General features: G+C 38.4%; 1 protein-coding gene across 2 annotated transcripts in view; it reads right to left on the bottom strand.

The window, feature by feature from the left end:
• Positions 1-25,038, bottom strand: part of ATP2B2 (ATPase plasma membrane Ca2+ transporting 2) — a 754,329-nt gene that overhangs the window by 622,919 nt on the left and 106,372 nt on the right. The gene's annotated exons all lie outside the window — the stretch shown is intronic.

The following is a 25,038-nucleotide window of genomic DNA, read 5'->3' on the forward strand; positions in this document are numbered from 1 at the left end:
GTAGATTGGCTAACGTTTACCCTTTGAAGATTGAATATATCCTTGAATGGCGGAAGCAGAGTGTTTGCAGATTGTGCATTTTTATAAACTAGGCTCATATAGCTTCCCTGTCAAAAATATCCTCCTCCTACTGCCCCTTACTTATCCCCTCCTTATCTCAAAAAGGACTGCAGATAAGAGAGGCTCATTGAAGATTTCGTCAAAGAAAAACATAATCTTGCCTTTCCCAAAATATTTATTTTTATCTCTAATGGCTTTTCCTACCTTACAGAGTTGGGGCAGGGAGGGCATGGAAGGAAGCAAAAGATCATGGCACAAGTCCAGTTCTGTGAAGTTAAGATTAGAAAACAATGGGTCTGATTCTCACTAATGTTAATTTAACACCTTCAGTGGCATTGTTTCTGATATACACAGGTATGCTATCAGTCAAGTCCAGTGTATTCAGTCCCTCACTAAAGGTTGGATCCATCCTTCATGGAAGTCAACTGGAGTCTGTCCAAATAGAAATTGGATTGGGCTCTAAATTTTGACCTTACTCTTTAAATTGTCAAAAGCTTGAAAAAACAGTCTTTAAAAAGTCAGTAGCTCCCTAAGAAGGGATATCTGGTCATATACTTCTGCAAAGTTTGAATTAATGCTCCCTCCATTTTTTTTCTCCCTCACTGAAGTGTTTCAGAAGAACTGACTTCTAAATTTCACCATGAGGGCAAAACTTTGAGAGGGGAAAAGAGGGAATTCTAATTTTTAAAAAATATTGACAAGCAACAGTTTAATTTAGTTAACTGTCCAAATAAAGAAAACTGTTCACTACTACACTTCTATCCCGATATAACGCAACCCAATATAACACAAATTAGGATATAACGCGGTAAAGCAGCGCTCCGGGGGAGGGGGCAGGGCTGCGCGCTCTGGCGGATCAAAGCAAGTTCGATATAAGGCGGTTTCACCTATAATGCAGTATGATTTTTTGGCTCCCGAGGACAGCGTTATATCACGGTAGAGGTGTATGTCCAAAACTGCACATGATCATTCCTTGGTGATTCAAGACTCAATTACAGTTTTAAATTAGCCTAGTTGTAATTTTTCATAATTTCCCTTAAGGAAACTATTCCAGTCTGAAAAATTGCCCTCTTAGGAAGCTTCTTGATATTTAACCTAACTTCCCTCTTGCTAATCCAAAATGCCATTCTTTGGGGAGGGACAAGGGGAAGCTAGGTAGCAGATAGCAGTATTAAGCCTTATGCACTGATCCAAGCTCTAGAAGTTTGGGTTCAAAACCAGACTCAAGGTATTAGTAAAGATGATCTTGGTGGTTTTCACCATGCCATCTTGTATGTTTAAGCATAAATGGCAGTTTTCTGAAAATGTTTAAGCCCTAAGGATGGTTGCATATGCTCCCGTAGCTTATGTGCTAAGAAGTTTAGCAGCTTGCTAAATTCTATATACAAACTAAAATCTCCTACTTTATATGCTGTCATAACAATTTATACTAAAATGGTCCCAGGAAACGTACACAAAAGATCTTCCAACTCCGAAAAAAAAAAAAAAAAGATTGTGGCCTGAAGGAGTCACAGCAAAGCCATGCAACCCTGGAAATGCAAACTTACTGCAGACAACTGAATGTAATGCTGCTCTAAGAGGCATCAACTTGCTATGGGCAAAAATCCACAGTCCTTATGGCAAAGCATGTTTCACTGAATGTCTTAGCATCCATGCAACATCTGCAACCAGTGGAAGTGTGCTGGGTTCATCTCAGACTGCAAGAGGCTGGGGGGGAAAGTTCACAGTGCTTTTACGTATTCTGTGGCTTCATGTTACAGATTCTGCTGCTTACGTACAATGTGCACAGTTTGCTACTTCTCCCTCTCTTTGTCAAAACTTTTCTAAGGATGTCCAATGCTGGTTACTGCAAATATTTCTCTTTCCTAATTGAACAGCATGATGTGAGGAAGCTAGGAACTTATATACAGCTAGCCAAAAAATGAGAATTATTTTCCATGAAAAGTTTTGAACAAAATGATTTTTATTTGATTGGAAACTTTACATGAAACAAATGTTTTTTTCAATTGGAATTATTCCATTGAAAAATCAGGAATTGAATGCAATTCCCACTCCCCTTATTTAATTTATTAATTTATTTGCACTACAAAAAAGAGCAATGGGGGAAACAAACTAAAACAAAAAAAATGTTTATATTGTATTAGATAAGGAAAATATTTTTAATAGTTTTGCTGAAAATTTAGATATTTTTAAACAATACAAAATTCTTTGTATTCTTTGATGAGTCATTTTTCATAAGTTTTTGATGAAAAATTTCAACTGGCCTACAGTTTTAGAAGGCACTAGACTGGGAAACAAGATAGCAGCAATCTCATTTTTACAATTTATTGTATTATGGAAGGCCCAATTGGCCTCAGTTGTGACCCTGGCCCCTGGGAGGCACTGTACAGACACACTACAAAAGTAAATGTCCCAAAGATCTACCACAGGCAATACCCTTATTTATTCTGTGCCTCATTTTCCCTTCCTAAAACAGGAACATTTCCCTTCCTCATACTACTGTTGAGGCAAAATATATTCATATTTGTAGTAGCACTACAAATACTAATGTGACAAGTACTGTAGAAAAAGCAGTAAATAGACTTAAGATCAGTGCCATAGTAGTCTTACCCTGTTTTTCAACAGTGTAGTGCTATGGAGAAGCTAGAAATACCCACCTCTGCATTAAGAACTGCCTTAATTCCACCATGATTGGAACTGTCTCTTACTTTTGGCATGCCCTGGAGAATTCTTATTAAGGAAAATGATATAGTTGTAAAGTATATTGAAATGTTGACATTTGCCTATGCATGAATATGCTTTCTGCCTTCTCCTGACAAAAGTGGGCTGTTGATTTGAGATGTAACCACCTTCTTGGGTGGCAAAGATCTATTTGATAAACTCTTGCAGCTCTTTTCAACAGAGTCATGCTGCAGCTACAGAATTCCCCTTTCAAAATGATAGCACTGTACCCTGCGCAAGTTAGGTAACCTATTTTACTTTGTCAGAAATAACACAGCCATATGAATGTCATCTCAGCAAGGTCTCACACTGTTAACTCAACATTTGAAATGAACAAAGCAACATACTAATATATTGCTGTGGCCCTATTGTGTCTGCTCAGTAAAAGTGACTATCTCCAGAAGCCAGGGTGGGAAAGTTTTCATAATAATGCCTCTTGACACTAGGACTTCAGATAGCAGTCCCTGTTTTCACAGGCATTAAATTTTAATAGTCATTTCCTCACCTTCAGACCCGCAAGTCAAAAAGTGTTTGGAAGTACAGATTTACTTAGTTTCGGTGTTTCTCATCCAGCATTATTAAGAAATGCAAAAGGAGCTCGTATTGCCTAAATTCATCTGCCACAGTCAATCACATCCGACTTATGAAAAAACAGTTAAACGTTCCCTTTTTCCCTACAATATTTCTGATATTTTAACTTTAGTGTCTTATGAAGGCTTTCTAGCTTTAATATGCTATGGTGATTTTAAATTGTTGCAGTGGTTTCGTGACTAATATATGCAGCTTTCCCTTGTGTGTCTTGCAGGATCCAACTCACAACTAGAACTTGTGAGGGGAGAATGCCTACGAGAATAGCTCTCTCACATAAAAGTGCTCACCAGAAAGAGAAACTATTTATTTGTAATATTGAGATTTTGTATTTTGTGCAGCATCTACATTTCTCATGGGCTGTCACAACATTTTTCAGTATAATGGTTCCGAAAATTCTTATCAGGCTGCATAAATTTAAAGACTTCAGATTTGTTGATAATATTTAAGATACTAAAAAGAATTCTGTGTGGTCAACAATGCTGTCAAAATATATACTGGATTTTTCCTGAGACTTTTGTCAAGTTTACATCTACACAACTGAAGGAAAATTTAAGCTTACTCCTGTCTAATGTAGCTACTTCATGAACTTAAAAAGCTCAAAGCCTGGTTCAGAATAAAGCTTGCTAAACTTGTGCCCTCCGTATGCTCAGGAATGTTAAGGATTAAGGTAAGCAGCACACCATGTTTGCCAACATGTTTCCATGGGATTCTACTTCTGAATAAACATGAATCAACCTTTGGTCGTTCTGTTGTAAAATCAGATACTCCAAAGGTCAAGAATTGACTTCAAATAAAGTATGGATTGTCACCTACAAGTAAGAGAACGTGACCTTCAGTGGTGACCTCCTTACAAGTAAGAGAACGTGACCTTCAGTGGTGACCTCCTTAAAATATTTTCTATGAATACTTTTATCAGAAACATCTATCTGCCAAAACAAAGTGTAACATTATAAGGAGACAATAGAGAAATACTCATAGTTTTATTAAACACAGCTAGCTCAGCACTTACATAAAAAACATTATGGTATATGAGTATCTCAACATGCTTTACAACAGTGAGTAAGTGTCCCCATTTTACACAGGGGAAAACTGAGATGAAACCCCTAAATTAGGAGAAACTATGGTGTTGGACACAATAGAAATGCCTATAAAGGATTACAGATAGACTCCAACAGCCTTTTACAGATAGGATTACAGATAGACTCCAACAGCCTTTACACAGGAATAATTGTTTATTTAACTTGAGAAAGTTATAAATGTATTGAAAGATATCAATTCATTTTCACTGTAGATTTGGTACATGATTAAGTGCCAGTTCTAGGGAGTGCTTTCTATAAAAGAAATTGGCTGATTACACTGCGTTTTCTTTCATGCAATCATACAGCTGAAATATTTCTTTGCCTATTCAATAGTCTGCAGACAAAGGCAAAATACAGACTTCTCTAGATTCCTTCCATTATTCTAATGTATAATTTCTCTAATGTCACAAGATGTTATTCTGAAAGATTAATGCAGTCTCTAGGGAATTACACTTGAAGAGCCAGATCTTTCTGGTGCATCTTAATAATCGATTTATTTTTAATCTACATTGTTCAGTAAACTGCATCCAGAGCAGTGCAGTACAGCAGCTGTAAAGGGGTTAATGAAGACATTCAATTGAAAGGAGAGGAAAGCAGAAAAATACTGAGCCATCACACTTTTAAAAAAAATTCTATGTTGCCAGGACCAGGGAGCATATATATATATATATATATATATATATATATATATATACACACACACAGTACTGCTTCTGATAAAATACAGTTTCCTAAAGTTCTTGCATCCAAGGAACTGTCCGGTAGAAAAGGAAATAAGTTACTTTTGCAAATGGGCTAAGTTTTTACTGCTAAAGCAAAATTTCTTTCTACAGCAGAAGTGTTAGCTGGTGCTGTAATATTTTTAATAAAATACTTATTCTCTTATATTTACAGAATGCTAACATCAGAGAATTAAAATACAAGGATAAGTAGCAAGATAGCTGTCTGTTGGCTTTATTTTATTTTATTTTATTTTATTTATTTATTGGAAGGCCCACATAGAAATCAAATCTTCTCATGCCCTCTTTCATGCAAGGTTGGAAATATCCCACACAGTGTGGCTCAAAATAAGTGGACTCTGCTTGTGTGAGCTAAATTTAGGGGACTTCTTTATTTTCCAAAGCATACATAAGTTCAGTTTCCCCTCTTTACTTCCTAAAAGCATTCTCTTCTGCCTTTTAAATTTGATCTTTCATATCTTAAGCAGTCCTGAAAATGTTACATTTCTGCAGATATTTCATTGTATGGAGAGAGACTTCACTGTAGATTAATTTAAATAAAAATTCACTAAACTAAAAAAAAAAAAAAAACCCCAAAATTTGTTCAACTGAATTTGCTTTTCCCCCCTAACATTCCTGCTACAGTGTTGTATGTCAATATTTTCCAGGCAAAATGTGCTTTTTATCTTAGCTATAGCAGAGAGAAAGTATTCTCACAAAGTAAAAGTACCTCTGATGAAGAACAAGCGCCACCTCTTCAATCCTAATCTGATTAGGACAAAATGGCCTCTGTTCTGGATTATACTTTACTTGATGACAAAATTGGTATTTCCCCAAATGCCCTGAAAATAGAAGGGTTGGGGCTCATTTCTTCCTCCCCTGGGGCCTTCTTATGTTTCCCACTCATACATTTAAGATTGCAGATAAATCTTGAATGCTACATGGAGAATATGAAAACATAAATTCTGAGGTTCCAATTGTATTTAACACAGCGATTCTGTAACAAAATGAATGAGTCCTTTTCTTTCCTTGGGCTTCACACAAAGTTCCTTGAGAAATTCTCAAATGATGAAATTACCTTGATAAATGATCAAACAGTCTCCTATAATCAACCCCCATTTTGTAAAAATTTGCACAAACTTATTTTTCAGGGATCCTTTCAATTACTTGACTTTCTCCCATGGCTGTACCAGTATCTCAAATGCAGCTCAGTGAGAGAAAGAAGATCTTTGCAATGGAAATGCTAATACAACTAACTAGTCAGGGACAGTTCCACTATAAAAACCCGTTGACGAACCCATGGAGTCTAAGCTTTGTTACAGTATAAAATCTGTAGATAAGAAACTTTTTAATGACACTATTCCCAACCAGAAAAGCCCTCAATTTATCCTAAAGTATAGATAGATACACATGAATTTCAGGTTTCTAGGGCCTGATCTAAATCCCACTGAATTAAACAGGCAATCTTTCTACTGACTGCAGTTTTGGACAGGACTTTAAGGTTAAAACCAAAACAATATTTTAAAAAATAAATAACAGCTAGTCAAAATTAAACTTTAATTTCCAAATTTCAACAACTTCAAATTTCATAATTTGAAAAATAAACAAGAATTTTTTATTAAATGTGTAATGGTTTCGGTCACAGAGACCCCCTTGAGACTGTCACCTGACATGCTGAGATTACCTCTGAACCCATTTTCCCTGCTAGCTTGGGACTCCAGAACCCTGCCTTGTTGAGCCAGACATGCTAGCCTGCTGCAGCACAGACCCAGGTCTGGGCCACCCCCCAAAGCTGCAGACTTTAACCAAAAACTGCTCAGCAGGTCACTTATCTCCAGCACCCAGACACCCAGCTCTCAATGGGATCCAAACCCCAAATAAATCCGTTTTACTCTGTATAAAGCTTATACAGAGTAAACTCATAAAATGTCCACCCTCTATAACACTGATAGAGAGATATGCACAGCTGTTTGCTCCTCCAGGTATTAATCACTTACTCTGGGTTAATTAATAAACAAAAGTGATTTTATTAAATATAAAAAGTAGGATTTAAGTGGTTTCAAGTAACAACAGAGAGAACAAAGTAAGTTATCAAGTAAAATAAAGCAAAAACACGCAAGTCTAAGCCTAATACATTAAGAATCTGTTTACAGGTAAAATCTCACCCTCATAGATGTTCCAATAAGCTTCTTTCACAGACTAGACTCCTTCATAGTCTGGGCCCAATCCTTTCCCCAGTGCAGTCCTTGTTAGTTCCAGCTCAGGTGGTAGCTAGGGGATTTCTCATGACTGGTAGCCCCCCTTGTTCTGCTCCACCCCCTTGTATAGCTTTGGCCCAAGGCAGGAATCCTTTGTCTCTCTGGATCCCCACCCCTCCTTCTAAATGGAAAAGCACCAGGTTTAAGATGGATTCCGGTATCCTGCGACATGGTCACATGTCCTGTGAGACTTCATTCTTCATTCTTCCAGGGCTGACCCATACCCAAGTCAGTAAACAGAGCCATTTACAACCGATTGTCCTAGGCAATGGGAGCCATCAAGCTTCCAAACCACCATTAATGGCCCACACTTTGCATAGTTACAATAGAACCTTAGAGTTATACTTTATATTTCTAGCTTCAGATGCAAGAAGGATACATGCATACAAACAGGATGAACACACTCAATAGATTATAAGCTTTGCAATGATACCTTACAAGAGACCTTTTGCATAAAGCATATTCCAGTTACATTATATTCAAACTTATAAACATATGGAGTGAAACATCACAAAATGTTAGTTAATTTTCCTTGTTGTTTGACCAATTACATCAATATTTCACTCACAGGCATAAATCAACTTAATTTATGAAAAGTTATAGGCATGATTCAAAATTAGGCAGCAATGAATCAGATTATTCACTGACAAACACTTGACCAAATTCAGAAATGAACTAACATGCTCAGGGTCCCACATCAGATTTTTGGTACAGATAGGAATAGAATCTGTGTCTCATGAGACCAGTGCCCCATCCAATGCTCTGACCTACATTTAAGTTAACTATATGGTTATCATGAACTCTATTTAATATCATTTCTACTGACAATGTTCCTTCATTACTGCAGCCATGGGCTAGAGCACGGTGTATTTTTCCACTGATGTAAACAGTTGTGTAGCTTTCCTGAGCATTGTTAAACAGGTGGAACATTCTACACCAGAGATGACTGCACTTCACAAGCCAGGTACACAGGAATATTGTAAAGTTACCAAAGCAGGCTGATTATTTGGGATGAAATATGCTTGTAAGAGTAATGACTGACTCGGTTCTAATGAATTCAACAGGAATAACTATGTGTGCAGTTGTAACTCTTTACAGGACTGGACTAAGAGCTGGTGCGTTGGATGGACCGTGTATCTTTAATTTGAATGTAAGTTAAAATGTTTCAGGTTCCTTTGTAAAACAGCTGGGAACACAAAATACATGGAATAAAATGGGTCCAGTTATCTTCTGCTACATAAAACCCCACAAAAAGAAACTAAGGGCATGAGAAATCTGAGATTTCCTTAGACTGCTCCACTCCACTATCATTTTAATTGCTGATGCTGATGCATCCCCTTCTGCCATCTCCTCCATCCAAATAAGAATCCCCAGGAGATCAGCAGGAGGGCTGCTTTTGGGTCTCTAAAGAGCTCTCCCCTCAAAGTGCAAGTCCAATGGATTCTTCCTTAACTACAGATGTAAAATTAGATCTTTCTCCCCTCACTCTTTCTGTTTCAAACATGCACTAGAAATTGACCTACTTCATTACTACTGATTCTAGAGTTCTAGAATGCCCCACTGGGTCCTGCTGCCACACCAATTCTCAGTCACTTGAAGTAACTTCTTTGTCTGCTGATTTGGTTGAGTTATTTCAGTACTTATCCATTCACTCACTCCCCAGCAACTCCAATGGAAATTGTATTGTCTCAGATATCAAGTCTCCTAGGAATGCTAAAACAAGGAACTTAAGCTTTCTGCTAATTGTACCATAAGAGTTTGTGGGGAGATAACGATGTAAAAATGGCAATGTTGGTATGTGCTTCATCTGCCCCTAAGCTAATATACTTCAAAGAAAAGAAATATTGCCAAACTTTAACTTTCTCTATATGTTACATTTAAATACAGTATTGGGTCTTATTCTCACACTGTTCAATTTTTCAGAAATGATACCAGTCCAGTACTGTCACTAAATCTCCAGCAGACTTAATCCTATACAGTTATCTGAATTGACCAGTATATCACTATGTTCTATGCACAAAAACATGACTGGTTCAGGAATATGGGCCTGACCCAACAGTGTCCTTCGACAGAAAGCACACATATAAAATAAAAAAGTTTAAATAATCATCCTACCTGTAAATCTGATGGATTGATTTTTTGGGCTTTTATTCTTCCTTTTGTAATAAAACAAATTCAAAAATAAAGCTAGGCTACAAAGCTCACAACTACTACTACTAAGTATTATGAAGGCACCACAATTGTGGTTCTACAGTTAAGCCTGAGTTCAGTTTTTCAGTTAAGGTGACAATTAGACCTTTGTTTTGCATGGAGAATAGTATTCTCTCCCCTAAATTTACAATATATAATCTATAAGTGAAGATTGAGATTTTTCTGATGATTTTCAAGTAAATTTGTTAATTACTTTAAGTTAAAATTAATTAAATCAATGATTTTAGAAACTTTACTTTCAATCTCTTATTTCAATAACCTCCTGGAAAGTGGGTAGGGGTGAGAGGAAAAAGGGAGAGAGAGAGGTGGTTATTTGAAAGTTATTTCACATGTAGATTTTCAGCAGGTTATTGTGTTATCTTTTGGTTTGATAATATCGGTCATAGCAGTTAAAAAAATCTAACTCTCCTAATTGTGTGAAAAATCTTGAAAATATGGACAATATTATATTTTGTGGCTAGTTTTACAAAAATAATCTCATTTTACAAAAATAATCTTGAAATTCCTGTTCTTTGTGGAAGTGTAAAAAGCCACTTTGACATCCTTTCTAAAAATACAAAATGGTCCAAAGGAAGTACACATAACACAATGTACATCTATCAGACAAGACTGCTGCACACACACCGCCAGACAAAACCTCAAAAAGAAATGAAAAGTGAAGCCATCTAACTGCACACACCCTCTCCTCATCTACCCAGTGCCACACACCTCAATACAAGTACTCTATAATTCAGACACTGGTTCACAATCTTAACACTGCCATAATAGGAATGTTTGCCTCCCAGTAGTTCCTTCCCCAAACTTGAATCAGTATGGTCCCAGACTGATGGGACAGTATGGCCTGGGAGGAATCTGATTTGTTTGATAGGTAACAGGAGGTAAGACTCTGGAGAACAGTGTGCAAAAAGATTGGCAACTCTGTCCCAATAGGGATGAGGCTGTAGTGTATACACATGGGGGTTTAGTGGCTGTGCGTGCAGTAAGGTGCATCACTGCATGGAGGAAAAGGGTTATATACTGTAAAACAAATTATTATTTCCTTTTCTTGCTTTTGAAGTAAATTATGGGTGTAGCCAGCCTAGTGTTTTTGGTGTAAGTATAGTTAAAACCTGACGCAGTTACCTAGAGAAACCCAGGAAAAATGTATATGGCTACTTTGTGCGACCACAAGTGACAGAAGGTACCTTGTTTTCTTTTTCAAATACTCATGGTATGACATAAAATGCAAGCTAAGTGTCTCCACACTTCTATAATGTACTTGAACATCTTCATCTTCAAAAACATATTATTTCACTTATAAAGGTTTCTTTAACTTTTGGGTATCTATAAGGACAACCTGGCATTGATTAATCTCCTTCAGCCTTTAACAAGACTATTGGGCACTGAATGCATTTTTAGTAACTTTTTGAGATGCTAAGATAAAACAATGTTCTCTGCAAGGAACTCATTCAATTTTCATGACTGAATTCTTAAGGGGATAAATATAATTTCAAGTGGCACCCAAAGAGGGAATGGCAATACTTGCTCTGCCATCGGACTTCTGCTTCTAAAACTTAATTGTCATAATCAAAAGACCAAAAATGGAAATCAATTGCAAGTCAGTAAACTGCATTTCAGCAAATTTGATACAGCAATTCAGACTTCTTCCAAACCAGGGTTCGTCCAGTTTTCTCATCTCCAGGGTGCTATCACTCTGTTCACTCTCTCTAACACAGTGAAATGGACCCCTTTCCATGTGATTGTTTTTTACTGATTTTAGATACATTAAACAAGAGCTCTAAAATAACACAATAGCAGGTTCCCTGCCCCTTCACCCCACATGCTCTTAGGACTGAAGGCTACTTCCATTGAAGCCAGATACATGATTCTTTATCTAGAGTTAGCTAGCTTGCCTTCAAGTACAGTTTCACTCTGAAATGTGAATCTCTAGGAATGACATTGTGGGGTACCATTTCATTACCCCTTAATGGCTTTCAGATGAACTACACAAATAAATAAATAAATAAATATGTAAACAATAAACATTTGTAAATATTTATTTTTAAATACAAATATGACTGTAATTGCCAACCCTGCATATTCAGTCTAGGAACAGAAAGTCAAGCTAGAATCTGTTTTATAGATGGTGATGTGTATGAAGGAAAGATCATGGAGGCCAAATTCTGCCTGAGGTAATATTCTCGTAACCACAGTAAAGACTTGTGATGCCTGTGCAACCTCAGAAAGAATCATTTGACATGCTGAATATTTATGAATTGATGTGTGAGAAGAAACAAACCCATCATGTTCAGAACCCAAGCTGAGTCTGAATTACTTTAGTAAAATTTTATCTGGGAGTTGCTATGTCAAATCTCAGTTCCACAGTAAAATTGGATATTTTACTGATTTTGGTGCCATTCCCGAAGATCCTCTGCCTATCTATCATAGGAAGGAAAAAACACACGTTATACTTTTGAGTATGAACTCCTGCTTGTTGAAGAAAATATTTGTGTCAGCTGAGTAGAAAGTCGGTCCATTTCAGTCTTTAATAGAGTCTTATAAAAACCCTCAGTAGCTAACAACTTCATTAATAATACTTCCCTCTGCCAAGGAATTCAAGTTGTTATACTTAAATTATTAATAAGAAAAGATTACTTAAACTTTCCAAAGTTATAGGACAGAAATATTTCTTCCCAATTTTCTGAGTAGTTCTCATGAAGTCACATCCTTAAACTATTCCCAAATTTTGAAATTTAGGTCACGCTATGAAACTGTGTCTAGATAACTTGGGTTCCTTTTTCATTTTTTGTATCGGATACCTCCTAATCCTTCTTTAAGAAGGAATAGTTTCAGACAGGACAAAACAAATTGGAGGAACTTAGGCACCAGTGGAGGTGCCTCCTTATTTCTTTTAGCCTGCTGGTTAGAGGGCTCACCTAGGATATGGGTCACTGGGGTTCATTTTCCCTCTACCTGAAGTGCAGAAGGGATTTTAATTTGGGTGTCCTATATTTCAGGGGAGTGCTCTAGCCACTCAGCTATTGGATATGGGGTCTCTCGCTCCTGTTGAAGCTGTTCCACTATGTATAAGTAATTAAATAGTAATTGGTTATCGGATAACCAATAGCAGACAGGCACACTTTGACCAAATTACCCAAGCTTTGACACACACCTTTTTCTACAATTCTAAAGTACTGACAAATGCAACAATTCTTGCAGCCTTAAACTGAAGTTTCAATGAAGTAGAAACCAAGACAAGCACTTAGATTAGGAAGCAACCACAAAATACGAACTGTTCCTGCCTAGCCTTACAGATATTGTTAATACAATTACTAACTACCTATTCATTGGAAGTAATTTATTGTGAATCTGAAGGTGGAAGTCAACTTCAGAGGAAGTGAAAGGGAAAAAAAACAGGTTAAAGCAAATTTAGATAAGATAGTGTATTCAAATCACCAGGGCCTGACACAATTCACCCTTGGATATTTAAGGAACTAGCTGAAACAATTTTGGAACCATTAGCAATTATCTTTGAGAACTCCTTGAGGATGGGTGAGGTTGCAGAGGACTTGGGAAGTGCAAACATAGTACCTATCTTTAAAAGGGGGAACAAAGAAGACCTGAGGAATTATAGATCAGTCAGCCTAACTCTGATACTTAGAAAGGTACTGGAACAAATTATGAAACAATTAATTTGTAAGTCTCTAGAGAAGTGGTTTTCAAACTTTTTTTCCGGGGACCCAGCTGAAGAAAATTGTTGATGCCTGCAACCCAACGGAGCTGGGGATGAGGGGTTTGAGGTGTGGGAGGGGCTCAGGGCAGAGGGTTGGGGTGCAGGGGTGAGGGCTGCGGGGTGGGGTAGGGGGTTGGGATGTGGGAGGGGGTCAGGGCTCTGGGCTGGGGATGAGGGATTTGGGGTGCAGGAGGGGCTCTGAGTTGCGGGGGCTCAGGGCTGGGGCAGGGGATTGGGGCGCGGGTACAGACTTACCTTCGGCAGCTCAGCAGTCAGGGTGCACTGCGGACTGCGCTGCACCCTGGAAGCAGCCAGCAGCCAGCAGCAGGTCCGGCTCCTAGACGGAGGCGCGCAAGCGGCTTTGTGCAACTCTTCCCCACAGGCACTGCCCCCCCCCCAGTTCCCATTGGCCAGTTCCCAGCCAATGGGAGTTCGGAGCCAGTGCTCGGGGCGGGGGCAGTACACGGAGCCCCATGGCCCCCCTGCCTAGAAACCGGACTGCTGCTGGCCACTTCCGGGGCGTAGCGCAGTGTTGCAACAGGTAGGCACTAGCCTGCCTTAGCTGGGCAGCACCGCCGACTTTTAATGTCCTGCTCGGGGGTGCTGACCAGAGCAAGGCAACCCAGCGCCATACATGCCGCGACCCAGTACTGGGTCACAACCGGTGGATTGAAAAACACTGCTCTAGAGTATAATAGGGTGATAAGTAGTAGCCAACATAGACTTGTCAAGAACAAATCATGCCAAACCAACCTAATATCCTTCTTTGATAAGATTACTGGCCTAGTGGATGCAGGGAGGGGACGCAGTAGACATGATATACCTTGATTTTAATAAAGTTGTTGACACAGTCCCACCAAGACATTCTCATAGGCAAATTAAGGAAATGTGGTCTAGCTTAAACCACTATGAGGTCGGGGCAAAACTGTTTGAAAGATTATACTCAAAGAGCAGTTATCAATGGTTCACTGAGAAACTGGCAAGATGTATCTCATGGGGTCCCTCAGGTGTCAGTCTTGAGTCCAGTATTATTTAATATTTTTATTAACTACTTGGATAATGAAGTAGAGATTATGCTTATTAAATATGTGGATGACTCCAAGCTGTGAGAGATTGCAAGCTCTTTGGAGGACAGGATTTGAAATTCAAAACAACCAGAGGTATCATATCTAAGACGCGGGAGGTAGTTTTTCCATTCAACTTGGGTTTGATAAGTCTAACCTAGAGTACTGGGCACCACACTTTAAGAAAGATGTGGTCAAACGGGAAAGAGTCCAGTGGAGAACAACATCTGATGAAGTGGGCTGTAGCCCACGAAAGCTTATGCTCAAATAAATTTGTTAGTCTCTAAGGTGCCACAAGTACTCCTGTTCTTTTTTTAGAAGTTATAAAAGGTTTAGAAAACCTGACCTATGAAGAAAGTTTAGAAAAACTGGTATGCTTAGTCTTGAGAAAAGAAGACTGAGGAAGGACCTGATAACAGTCTAAATATGTTAAGGGCTGTTATAAGGAGGATAGTGATCAATTGTTCTCTATGTCCACTGAAAGTAGAGCAAAAAGTAGTCAGCTTAATTTGCAGCAATGGAGATTTAGAATAGACATTAGGAAAAGTTTTGTAATTATAAAGATTAAGCACCAGAATAGTTTACCAAGGGGGTTATGGAATCTCCATTACTGGAGGTTTTTAAGCACAATTAGACAAACACCTGTCAGGGATAGTCTAGTCTTGGTGCTGCCTCAGCAGAAGAAGAGGAATTCCGGAAGGGCGGAGTGGGAGATAACCTCTAAGAGTATGCCTACACTGCGATAAAAAAACATGCAGCACCAAGTCAGAGCCTCGGTCAACTGACTTGGGCTGAAGAGGCTCAGGCTGCAGGGCTAAAAATTGCAGTGTTATGTTTGAGCTTGGGCTGGAGCCTAGGTCCCTTGTCAAATCAGGCAATTGTAAAGTGCAATGAATAAATGCACTAGTTCTACTGTGCAAATTGCAAGTAAGTCCAGGGTAGCCTGTTCACACTCATATCCCTGTGAAACTGCAGCATATGTTTCACTGAACCAGTCTGTCAAAAAGGAGAGGCTAAAGGAAGAGACAGCACACAACTGCATTCTAAAACATCAGTCCCAGAGATTGTAATTGCTGCCTTTGGCTGTTTCTTTTGTGCAGCAATGTTCTGAGTCTGATACAGGCTGACATCATATGAGCCTACATAGCACTGTGATTGTTTGCAATTCCAATTTGTACTCCTAACTAATACAGAACATAGATGTCTGAAACTCTTACAAAAAAAAATTAGCAGCATAAAAGTCTCTATTAGATCTTTCCCCTTCCGAAAGGATGGAAAACACACATAATACAATGTTTAGAAATTTATGATTATACAACAGCTTTTGTTTAAATATTTATATGGGCATTGCAGTAGGTTAAGCACTGTACAAAAACAGAGGTAAAACAGGCCCTACGCTGAAAAGCTTGTAGTCTAAGGCCTTGAATTGCAAGCTCTTGCATGGGCAGATCCCAATGACATCAAAGACGCTCCAGGAGATGCAAGGTGGTGCTGCGAACATGAACTTATTTGGCCCTAAAACTTCAATTTTGAGCACTTTAGATGTTACCTAAGAACTTATCTATTATACAAGAGAAAATGGAAACTGGGTAATTAATTTTAGAAGCCTAGTCGTACATGGATTGCAAATACCTAGAAGTACTAATCTTAGAGACAAGATTATCTCTAGTGGGTTCCTGAAAAAGTATGAAATAATGAATTCATCTAAATGAACATCCTCAATGGATCACACTTAAATATATTCATTCAACAAAGAAGACACTCTGCAAAAGAGGATGCACAGTTTGTGGCTTTATCCTCTCAAACTGCAAATCTGTCAAAAACAAAAAGTGCTTCCACTTTGTGGGATTATAATGCAGTTATCACTGTACCTTGTGGTCAAATTCTCCAACTGGACACAGTCTATTAGTCCCCTGTTACATGGCTGAGATGTAGTGTGTGTGTGTAGCATGCAAATCAATCTATTCTAGTATCAAACTAGTACTTCATGGTTTGTAGCAGCAGGATTATCAGGTGAGCCAAAGGACAACTTCTATTGGCTACTAATGATATTTATGGAACAAAGTGACTTAAAATCTGTTTTCAGTGTAATAAGAATTTCTCAACTGAAAGATACTCCAAACACACAGCAGTCGTTTAATAAGCTCAGCAATTATGTTGTATGACATGAGTAACAATCAGTGCCTAGCGCAGGAGCACAAAATGAGGGAGAAATGGCTATTTCTTACGGATTTGAAGACAACTGAACTAAATGAGGTATATAGGAATTATGCAAGACTTAGGAGCTCTCCAAAACCAGTTTGATATTATAATTAGCAGAATTGGTCCAAATACATAAAAATAGGTGGCAACTCTGTTAGCCCTCTCCCGTCTTTCCCAAAGAAGTTGAGGGTGTTAAATAGTCCAGTCCCTCTTTTTACAACAAAACTTTTAAAATAAATCTCAGAAACCACAGTATATCTTAGAATATAAATGACAGTCTCTGTTCCAGAATACTCTACGCCTGTTGCATTTTCTTGAGCCGCAATCAGACAGCTAAAGCTAAAATCTTGAGATATCTACCAAAAGGTGAGGTGGTCTATTCTTGCAGATCAGGTACAGCAAGTGTCTGTCCGCTGATATCATATAAAGCCTGAATGTCAAAACCCATAAATCTGCTATCAGCAGTTAAGTCAGGAGCTGCCCTTCCTTGTTTTCCTGATAAATGTGTACATTATGTAAACAGAGGCAAGCCAGGGGGGAGGGATATCTCAGTGGTTTGAGCATTGGCCTGCTTACCCTAGGGTTGTGAGTTCAATCCTTGAGGGGGCCACTTAGGGATCTGGGGCAAAATCAGTACTTGGTCCTGCTAGTGAAGGCAGGGGGCTGGACTTGATGACCTTTCAAGGTCCCTTCCAGTTCTAGGAGATGGAATATCTCCATTATTTTAATTTAATTTTTAATTTAATACCCACCTAACTCTTCTTTGGAACGGAAGATACTTCTGGATCTAGGAAATGGGAACAATCTGATAGAAGTAGAACACAGTGCTGCAGGGAAACAAGTCTCCCTCTGGCTTTTCCTCATCTATGTATCCTGCATGTCTGGGATGATGTCCTTTCTCCCCGCAAAATCTTTTGCCTACTTACTGTCCAATCCTGGAAATACACATGATTATCCTTACTACTACAAGTAGTTCCAGTGAAGCAAACAGACTGAACAGCAGAAATGGATGCCTGTTGTAGTGATGCCCAAATACAACCTGCCACACTTGAAAAATCATTGCTAGGTTCTATCTTCTGAGGGCTGATGCTGTGATCTTGGCACTACCTTGGTGAAGACTTCCAGAGCTGTGGCTAAGCCAAAGGGCAAAGGAAGAGTAGTGCAGGAAACTAATTCCTTTATTTGGTGAGTATTTCATGGCCTAAAGCACAAGGGATGGTATACTTAATTCTATTATTAGCACCTATTTAAATCCTTTTAAAACTGGCCACACAAAATGATAATCTTCTTTTGAACCCTAATCTTTCTGATTTCCAGTGGCAGTGGGTTCGTCAAGTTCACGATGCACTATATTATCAAACCTTTAATTTCAACATTGTGTCTTTAACAATGCCTATAAGCCTCCACTTTCAAGGTAGCCATCCAGACTGATGGATACATTGCATTTTAATGCGCCTCTCAATCACAAACTGCTGTTCAAATCACTTCAGAGTTAGGATCCATAGATCCTCTTTAAGACATGAAGCACAGATTCTATCCATGATTCTCTCCCAAAAGTGACAGCTCATCTGATTGACACAATGGAAATGGAGTGTGAAAATTACTCACTTTTGGTTTGGTGACAATGACAATGTCTTTCCTGGGAAGCAAAGGAAGGTGAACAAACAATGACAGCCTCTATTATAACTAAACTAATCCAAAGCACAGTCTTTGAGTAGATGGCCTGTAGGTTTCTCCATTCATGCCTCACAAAGCGTGATGGCTATCAATAATAGGGAAAGCGGAGGCTGGCAGCTAACAGCAGGGAGTAGGAACAAGTGCTCCTTTGGAAAACTTGCTGGAATTTTCTATAACCACAGACAGACTGAAAGGACCGAGTACGGTCTCTCTCGACAGCAGTATTTCCCAAAGCTCGGGAGCATGGGTGTGCAGATAAAACTCTCAATTGTCCTCCAGAGTCTTGGCTTTTATGAAGAAAAATTAGCCTCCAACTTCAAAATGTGACACAAGTGTAACTCATGTAACATCGTCTGCCTGATTTTACAAAGAGTACAGTACCTCTGAGAGATGACTATCTAGATAAATGTCTATCAGGGATGGTCTAGACAGTATTTGGTCCTGCCATGCGGGCAGGGGACTGGACTCGATGACCTCTCGAGGTCCCTTCCAGTCCTAGAATCTATGAATCTATGACTTTCCCCATTAATTTCAATAGGTGTTAATTCAGGGGTCAATGGTACTTTTAAAGATCAACCTTAACCCTTTCATTGTTCAAAGCATATAAGAAAAGAGGGTTTCTATCCATCGATATCATGAAGATCTACCCCAAAAAAGTTAAGGACACATTTTAACACAATTTAACTTCATTTCATTAAAATTATAAAGTTAATTAAATTTATAAATTAAATTCTAAAATTTCATTAAAATTCTAAAATATGGGCAAGCCTCTAACACAGGGCAAGGTTGAAGGGGAGGGTGGGAGGTTTCATTTCCCTGAAGGGCTGGGGGAGGGAGGAAGGAGCGGTTCAGCAAGATTCCTGCTCCAGAGAATTTGAAATTAGAAGAGGAGAACACATAAGGAAACCTAGTATTTATATATAAACAAAAATCCTCTTCACTTCTCGAGGTTAAACTGGTGACTCTCAATATAACCAGTCACCTATGAAACCTAAGGCTAACATTACATCCTCTGTGTTCCCAGCATTTTTCTTGCTTTCCTAGACTCCTCTCAAAGATTTAAATCAAAGACACAAGCTGACAGACTATTTTCTTTCAGGAGTTGTAACTGTCTCTAGTGAAGCAGAACTGGCTCAAACGTCACATGGCCTCAAGGTGCAAAAAGTCAATCTTAATGGGTGGTATTGCTGCTTCCCATCTCAAGAGCTGCACTTCGTCTGTAGTGAAGATATTGTCACAGTTTTGCCAAGTCTCAGTTGAAATATAGGTAACACTTTTTATGAAGGGTACATTTGTAAATTGCTGAAGGATTAACAAATGTTACAAGCCTCAAACTGTGGGGAATGCAAAAGTTATCAGGGGAGTGCAAGGACCAGATAGGTTAAGAATTTTTCTTGTTTCTTGTTTTCTAGTTTCTAGCCGAGTCTCCAGCTCCTGCTGGCTCCCGGACCACAGACATCTGTGGAAATACTGTTTTTAGACAGAGGGTGACATGTATGTAACATAAATCTCTGAATGGGGGTGGGGGGGGGTCAGAAAATGTTTGGAAACCTCTGTTATAAGCATGTTACAGGCATTAATAGTGAGTTATTAGCAACCTCTTTGGCTCCATTATAATTGATTTGTTACATATTAAAACTGCTATCAATCATTTATTAACTCTTTTTGTTCACCCATGAGTGAAATCCTTAAAATATAACAAAAATATTGGTAGTACATTAGCCAGAGGCATCTTTGTTTCTTTGTTGTTTGTTTTTTACATTCACAAATCCTTTCCTGTAGATGAACAAATTAAGAATAAGCCTGTTCCTCTAACTAGATAGTTGAAAATAGACATTAAGAGCTTGTCCCAGAGTATCATTCACCTAAATAGTTCCAAAGGCCAACCATGTAAAAGCCCTATCTCTGACTGTCACAGACAAATAAAAGCTTCAAAATGCAAGAGTAATAAACTAAAGGGTAACATGAAATAAATAGTTTACTTTGGGGCTTTAAGATGTCTAATGTGTGTTAAGTTTGACACTGGAAAATAATTTTTATTAGTTAGCTTCTATATTCCAGTGGGCAGCGAACAAATATATGAACAGGGGCTAATGGAAAAAAAGCTATTTTTATTTAGCTGAACACTGCTGAATAAGTGAAGGGGGAAAAGGTAATATCAACAGGGAAATGCACAGCTTTTAGCTAAATAAGCAATTTTAAGACTCGCTTTGCTATTTTATTTAGTGCTATTCCTTTTGCAATCTGTGGTAAAGTCAGCACCAATTATAAAACTTTTATTATAAGCTGTTAACACTCCTCTTTTGAGTTCTAAAGAGATTAGGCTTGCATTAAAATAACTCCTTCAACTTGCTTTTATATATAAGCATTTTTCATTACAAAGACAGTTAGCTAATTTTCATAACTGAATTAGATATATTACTGTTTCCTTTGATGCTGTGTAACACTTTTTGGTTCTGTTAAGTGGAACATAATTACACTTTTTCCCCCTCTGCACATCATAAATCACTCATCTTTCTGACAGCTTCAAATAACTATTTAAGCTTTAGAAAAGTATGCAGTTATGTGAACCTTAGTTTAAAACTTATGTGAAGTTGCTAAGCTTTTTGATGCTAGGAAGGGATTAACCCGAAAGCTCTGAAGGTTGGTGGCTCTATTCCATTTCTTACCTTCAGGCACTATTCTCCCAGAAAGCCATTTCATCCATCGCTTTAAATTGAAGATTATACCAAAACAATCTTGAGTATTTATTTCCTTGAAATTTGTGAACTCCTTTTGTAGTGTTAGTTGTGAATATTTAGAGCCACTATTCATGGTAGCCACTAGGGTGCACATAGCAAGGAGGTAAGGCTCCATGTAAACAGGAAATAAAGACATCTCGCATTCACCGTAACCATGCTCTGCAGGCCTCTAATCTCTACACCTCCCACTTTCAGTGCTCATGCAGAGACCCATTGGACCAGTTCTCTTCTTTCCCTTTCAACCTTAAAATATCTTGGAAAGATAGGTGACCATGTTGGTACACTCTCACACTGCATTAGCTCATATTATAGTGTTTAATACAAGAGAGGCAATTAATAAAACATGGCATAACAATAGCACTTCATGAAACAGTGAAAAATAGATATTATGAACTAAAGAATGTCTTTGTCTTTACAAAGATATTCCGCACATTGTGACCATATTTGCTGAGATCAACAGAAAATCTTTTTATGCTTAGTAAACTGATGGAACATAAGAATGGCCATAGCAGGTCAGACCAATGGTCTATCTAGCCCAATATCCTGTCTTTTGACAGTGGCCAATGCCAGATGCTTGAGAGGGAATAAGCATGACAGGGCAATTTTTGTGTGATCCATCCTCTGTCCTCCACTCCCAGCTTCTGACAATCAGAGGTTTAGGGACACATCTTGGCTAATAGCCACTGATGGACCTATTCTTCATGAACTTATTCTTTTTTGAACCCCATTATGCTTTTGGCCTTCACAACATCCCCTGACAACGAGGTCCACAGGTTGACTGTGCATTGTGCGAAGAAGTACTTCCTTATGTTTGTTTTAAACTGGCTGCCTATTAATTTCATTGGGTGATCTCTGGTTCTTGTGTTATGTGAAGGCGTAAATAACACTTCCTATTTATTCTCTCCACACCATTCTTGATTTTTTAGACCTCTATCAGATCCCCCCTTAGTCATCTCTTTTCCCAGCTGAACAGTCCTAGTCTTTTTAATCTCTCCTCATATGGAAGCTGTTCTATACTCCTAATCATCTTTGTTGCCCTTCTCTGTACTTTTTCCAATTTTAATATATCTTTTTGAGATGGGGTGATCAGAAATGCACACGGTACTCAAGGTGTGGGCACACTATAGATTTATATACAGGCATTATGATATTTACTGTCTTATTATCTATTCCTTTCCTAATGGTTGCTAACATTCGGTTAGCTTTTTTGACTGCTGCTGCACATTGATCAGATGTGTTCAGAGAACTATCCTCAGTGACTCCAAGATCGCTTTCTTGAGTAGTAATAGCTAATTTAGACCCCATCATTTTGTATTACCCTCCACACTATTTAAATCTCTGCACTGATATTTCATGAGCAGAAAAAGTCATAAAAGGAGAAACACAGGATCTTCACTTACCTCACATAATACCACACATATTGAAGGCTATGAGTGCCAGCAACTGCTATTCTGGCACATGCACTGTAATAAGGGAGCCAAGGCAACCCCAAAGCTACCTTTTAGTTTATAAAAAAATCCAACCCTGCTTGGTTTAGAGTAAAAATTTCTTGCTTGGAGGTAAGGAACTTTGCATTGTATCAAATGTAAACTCTAACTTTCTTTGGAATTGGAAAAATTGGGCTCATATAAAAATATATCCTGTCAGCAATGTTTGTGGCCTACTAAAGTAGGACAACACTGTACAAATGTTGCAAGTGTGCATAGGAGTCTTCCCCTCAGAGTGAGCACAAATCATAGTAAAACATCCTGACTGGAAGCGTAACTGGCTGGCTGGTTTACTTGATAGGCCTGTTTTGTGTGTGTGTGTGTGTGTGTGTGTGTGTGTGTGTGTGTGTGTGTGTGTGTGTGTGTGTGTAAAATGTTCACTGTATTAGGAGTCATACCTCAGCTAATGGGATCCTCCTCTCTGAAGAACTTAAATAACCCCTAACTTAGACCCAGCTCTCCAAGGTGGGTGACTGCTGATAGCACTGCTATAAAGACTCAGGAACATGTAAAGATAAAGTAGGAAAGGGCATACCTACTATAATATATTGGAAAAGTGGAGGAATACTGCAGAGCTATATTGCAGTTTCGGAATGCATTCAGGTGACCAAAACCAAAGTACTCTAGAATATACATTGATTAGTTTTGTGAGTATGTCTAACTCCTTTTATTCCCTGACATTTGGGTGAGTGAGCTTTTATGCACCAGAACATAGAGTGAAAACTAAACCATCGCTAATACTAGCCAAAACTAATATTCACAAGAATGTTTTTACTGGAAGTGCTCTGGGGCCATTTTGAATTTTTTTATTAATAATTATTATTATTCACATTAAATTTTCTAACAATTACAATTGCTTGCAGGTAATTTTCTCTTTTTTATAATGCCTAGATCATCCAGTTGGCCAATCAAAACACCACCATGAGGCTTAGGTGATCAGCTGTAAGGCACAAATTGTGAATAGCAAATTGCCAGTTGTTAACTATGCAAAATAGCAATAGTTGCAAATAGTTGTTACACCTAGCAATAGCCAGAGTGACTTGTCAACTTCTGACTTGTTTGTACAACACTCTACCTGGAAAAATTGCAGCTAAGCATTAGTTCTTAAAAATCTATTTGCAGCTAATTCATGGGGAAAGTATTCAGTTCATAAGAAGTTTATTCCAGGAATTGAACTAGCACTAGCATGCAGTATCTTTGGGACATTATCACTATGCCAATAAAATGGAGCAATGATACATTCTTGTAAGGGTTCCCCCCGCAAAAAAAAATTACTGCATAATACATTCACTACTATGCTTACACGACCACACCTTAGATTCTTCTCTTCAGCTTCTCCGATAAAGGACAGCAGTATAGTCACCTCTGATACGTTTAATATATGCACAGATAAGAATTGAGTGTGTTTGCCAAATAAATGAATTCAGCAAATAGTTGCACAGCCAAATTTGCAGCCCTTAGGATAGCAATAATTCTGGTTTGGCCAGCCAGCCGTAATGCAGCAATGTTCTCAGGCAAAGCCTCAATAAATATATATTCCATCACTATGCCCATTTTTTAATAGAAGGGAGGACAATTTTCTGTAGTTCACTGACCTCTAGTATCAGAATTATGAAAGGCTAAAAGTGCTGAATCTACTCTTGCAAATGAGCTTTTATGTAACTCAGAACAAATCTGGGCAGTGAGGTGTCTCTAATATGTTACCTTTTTTCCTTCTGTCAGATACTGAAAATTAAGATTATACTATGTTTTTATTCAAATTTGGGTCATGTCTCCTCCTCCAGACCTGCCACTCCCTGTTTTGTTTTGGTTTTTTTGTTTTGTGAATAGGATATTCTGCAACATGTTTCTGTAGCAGGTGATGCTGGGTAAGCCCCCAACTGTCTGGATGCTTCAACACCATAATATTTAAATAGTTCTCTAGATTTTCCTAATAATTTCTTGACTGCAAAGCTGGTCTAGAAATTTCATAAGAACAAACTTAAGTGATTGCTCGCCCACAGCAATCCAGCATCTCATTTTGCAGTTCTGTTTGTAAACTATAAAAACAGGGGCTTATAAAAGTTTGAGATTGAGACAATTAATCTAACACTATCAAATCTCACAGAAAGTTTACTTTAGATTCACATGGGGCAACTGTCTGGGTAAACTCTTAATTTCTCACCACCTTTCCCTATTATTGGTCTCAACTGAATGAAACTGAACCACACTTAGGCCTGGTCTACACTACCACTGCCGGTTCATCTAAGCTACGCAATTTGAGTTATCTTAGTAGCGTACTCAAGTCGACATAGCTTAAATCTACTTACTGCGGGGTTCACACTAAGCTATGTCGATGAGAGATGTTCTTCCGCCAACATTGCTTCCACATCTTGTTGAGGTGGAGTACAGAAATCGATGGGAGAGTGCTCTCCCATTGACTAAGCATGTCTTCACTAGACCCGCTAAATCGATGCCGCTGCTTAGTTTGTCCATAGTGAAGACAAGCCCTTAGTTATGGGCAATTCCAACACCTA

This window comes from Chrysemys picta, chromosome 7 (assembly GCF_011386835.1).
Source record: "Chrysemys picta bellii isolate R12L10 chromosome 7, ASM1138683v2, whole genome shotgun sequence".
Classification (NCBI taxonomy): domain Eukaryota; kingdom Metazoa; phylum Chordata; order Testudines; family Emydidae; genus Chrysemys; species Chrysemys picta.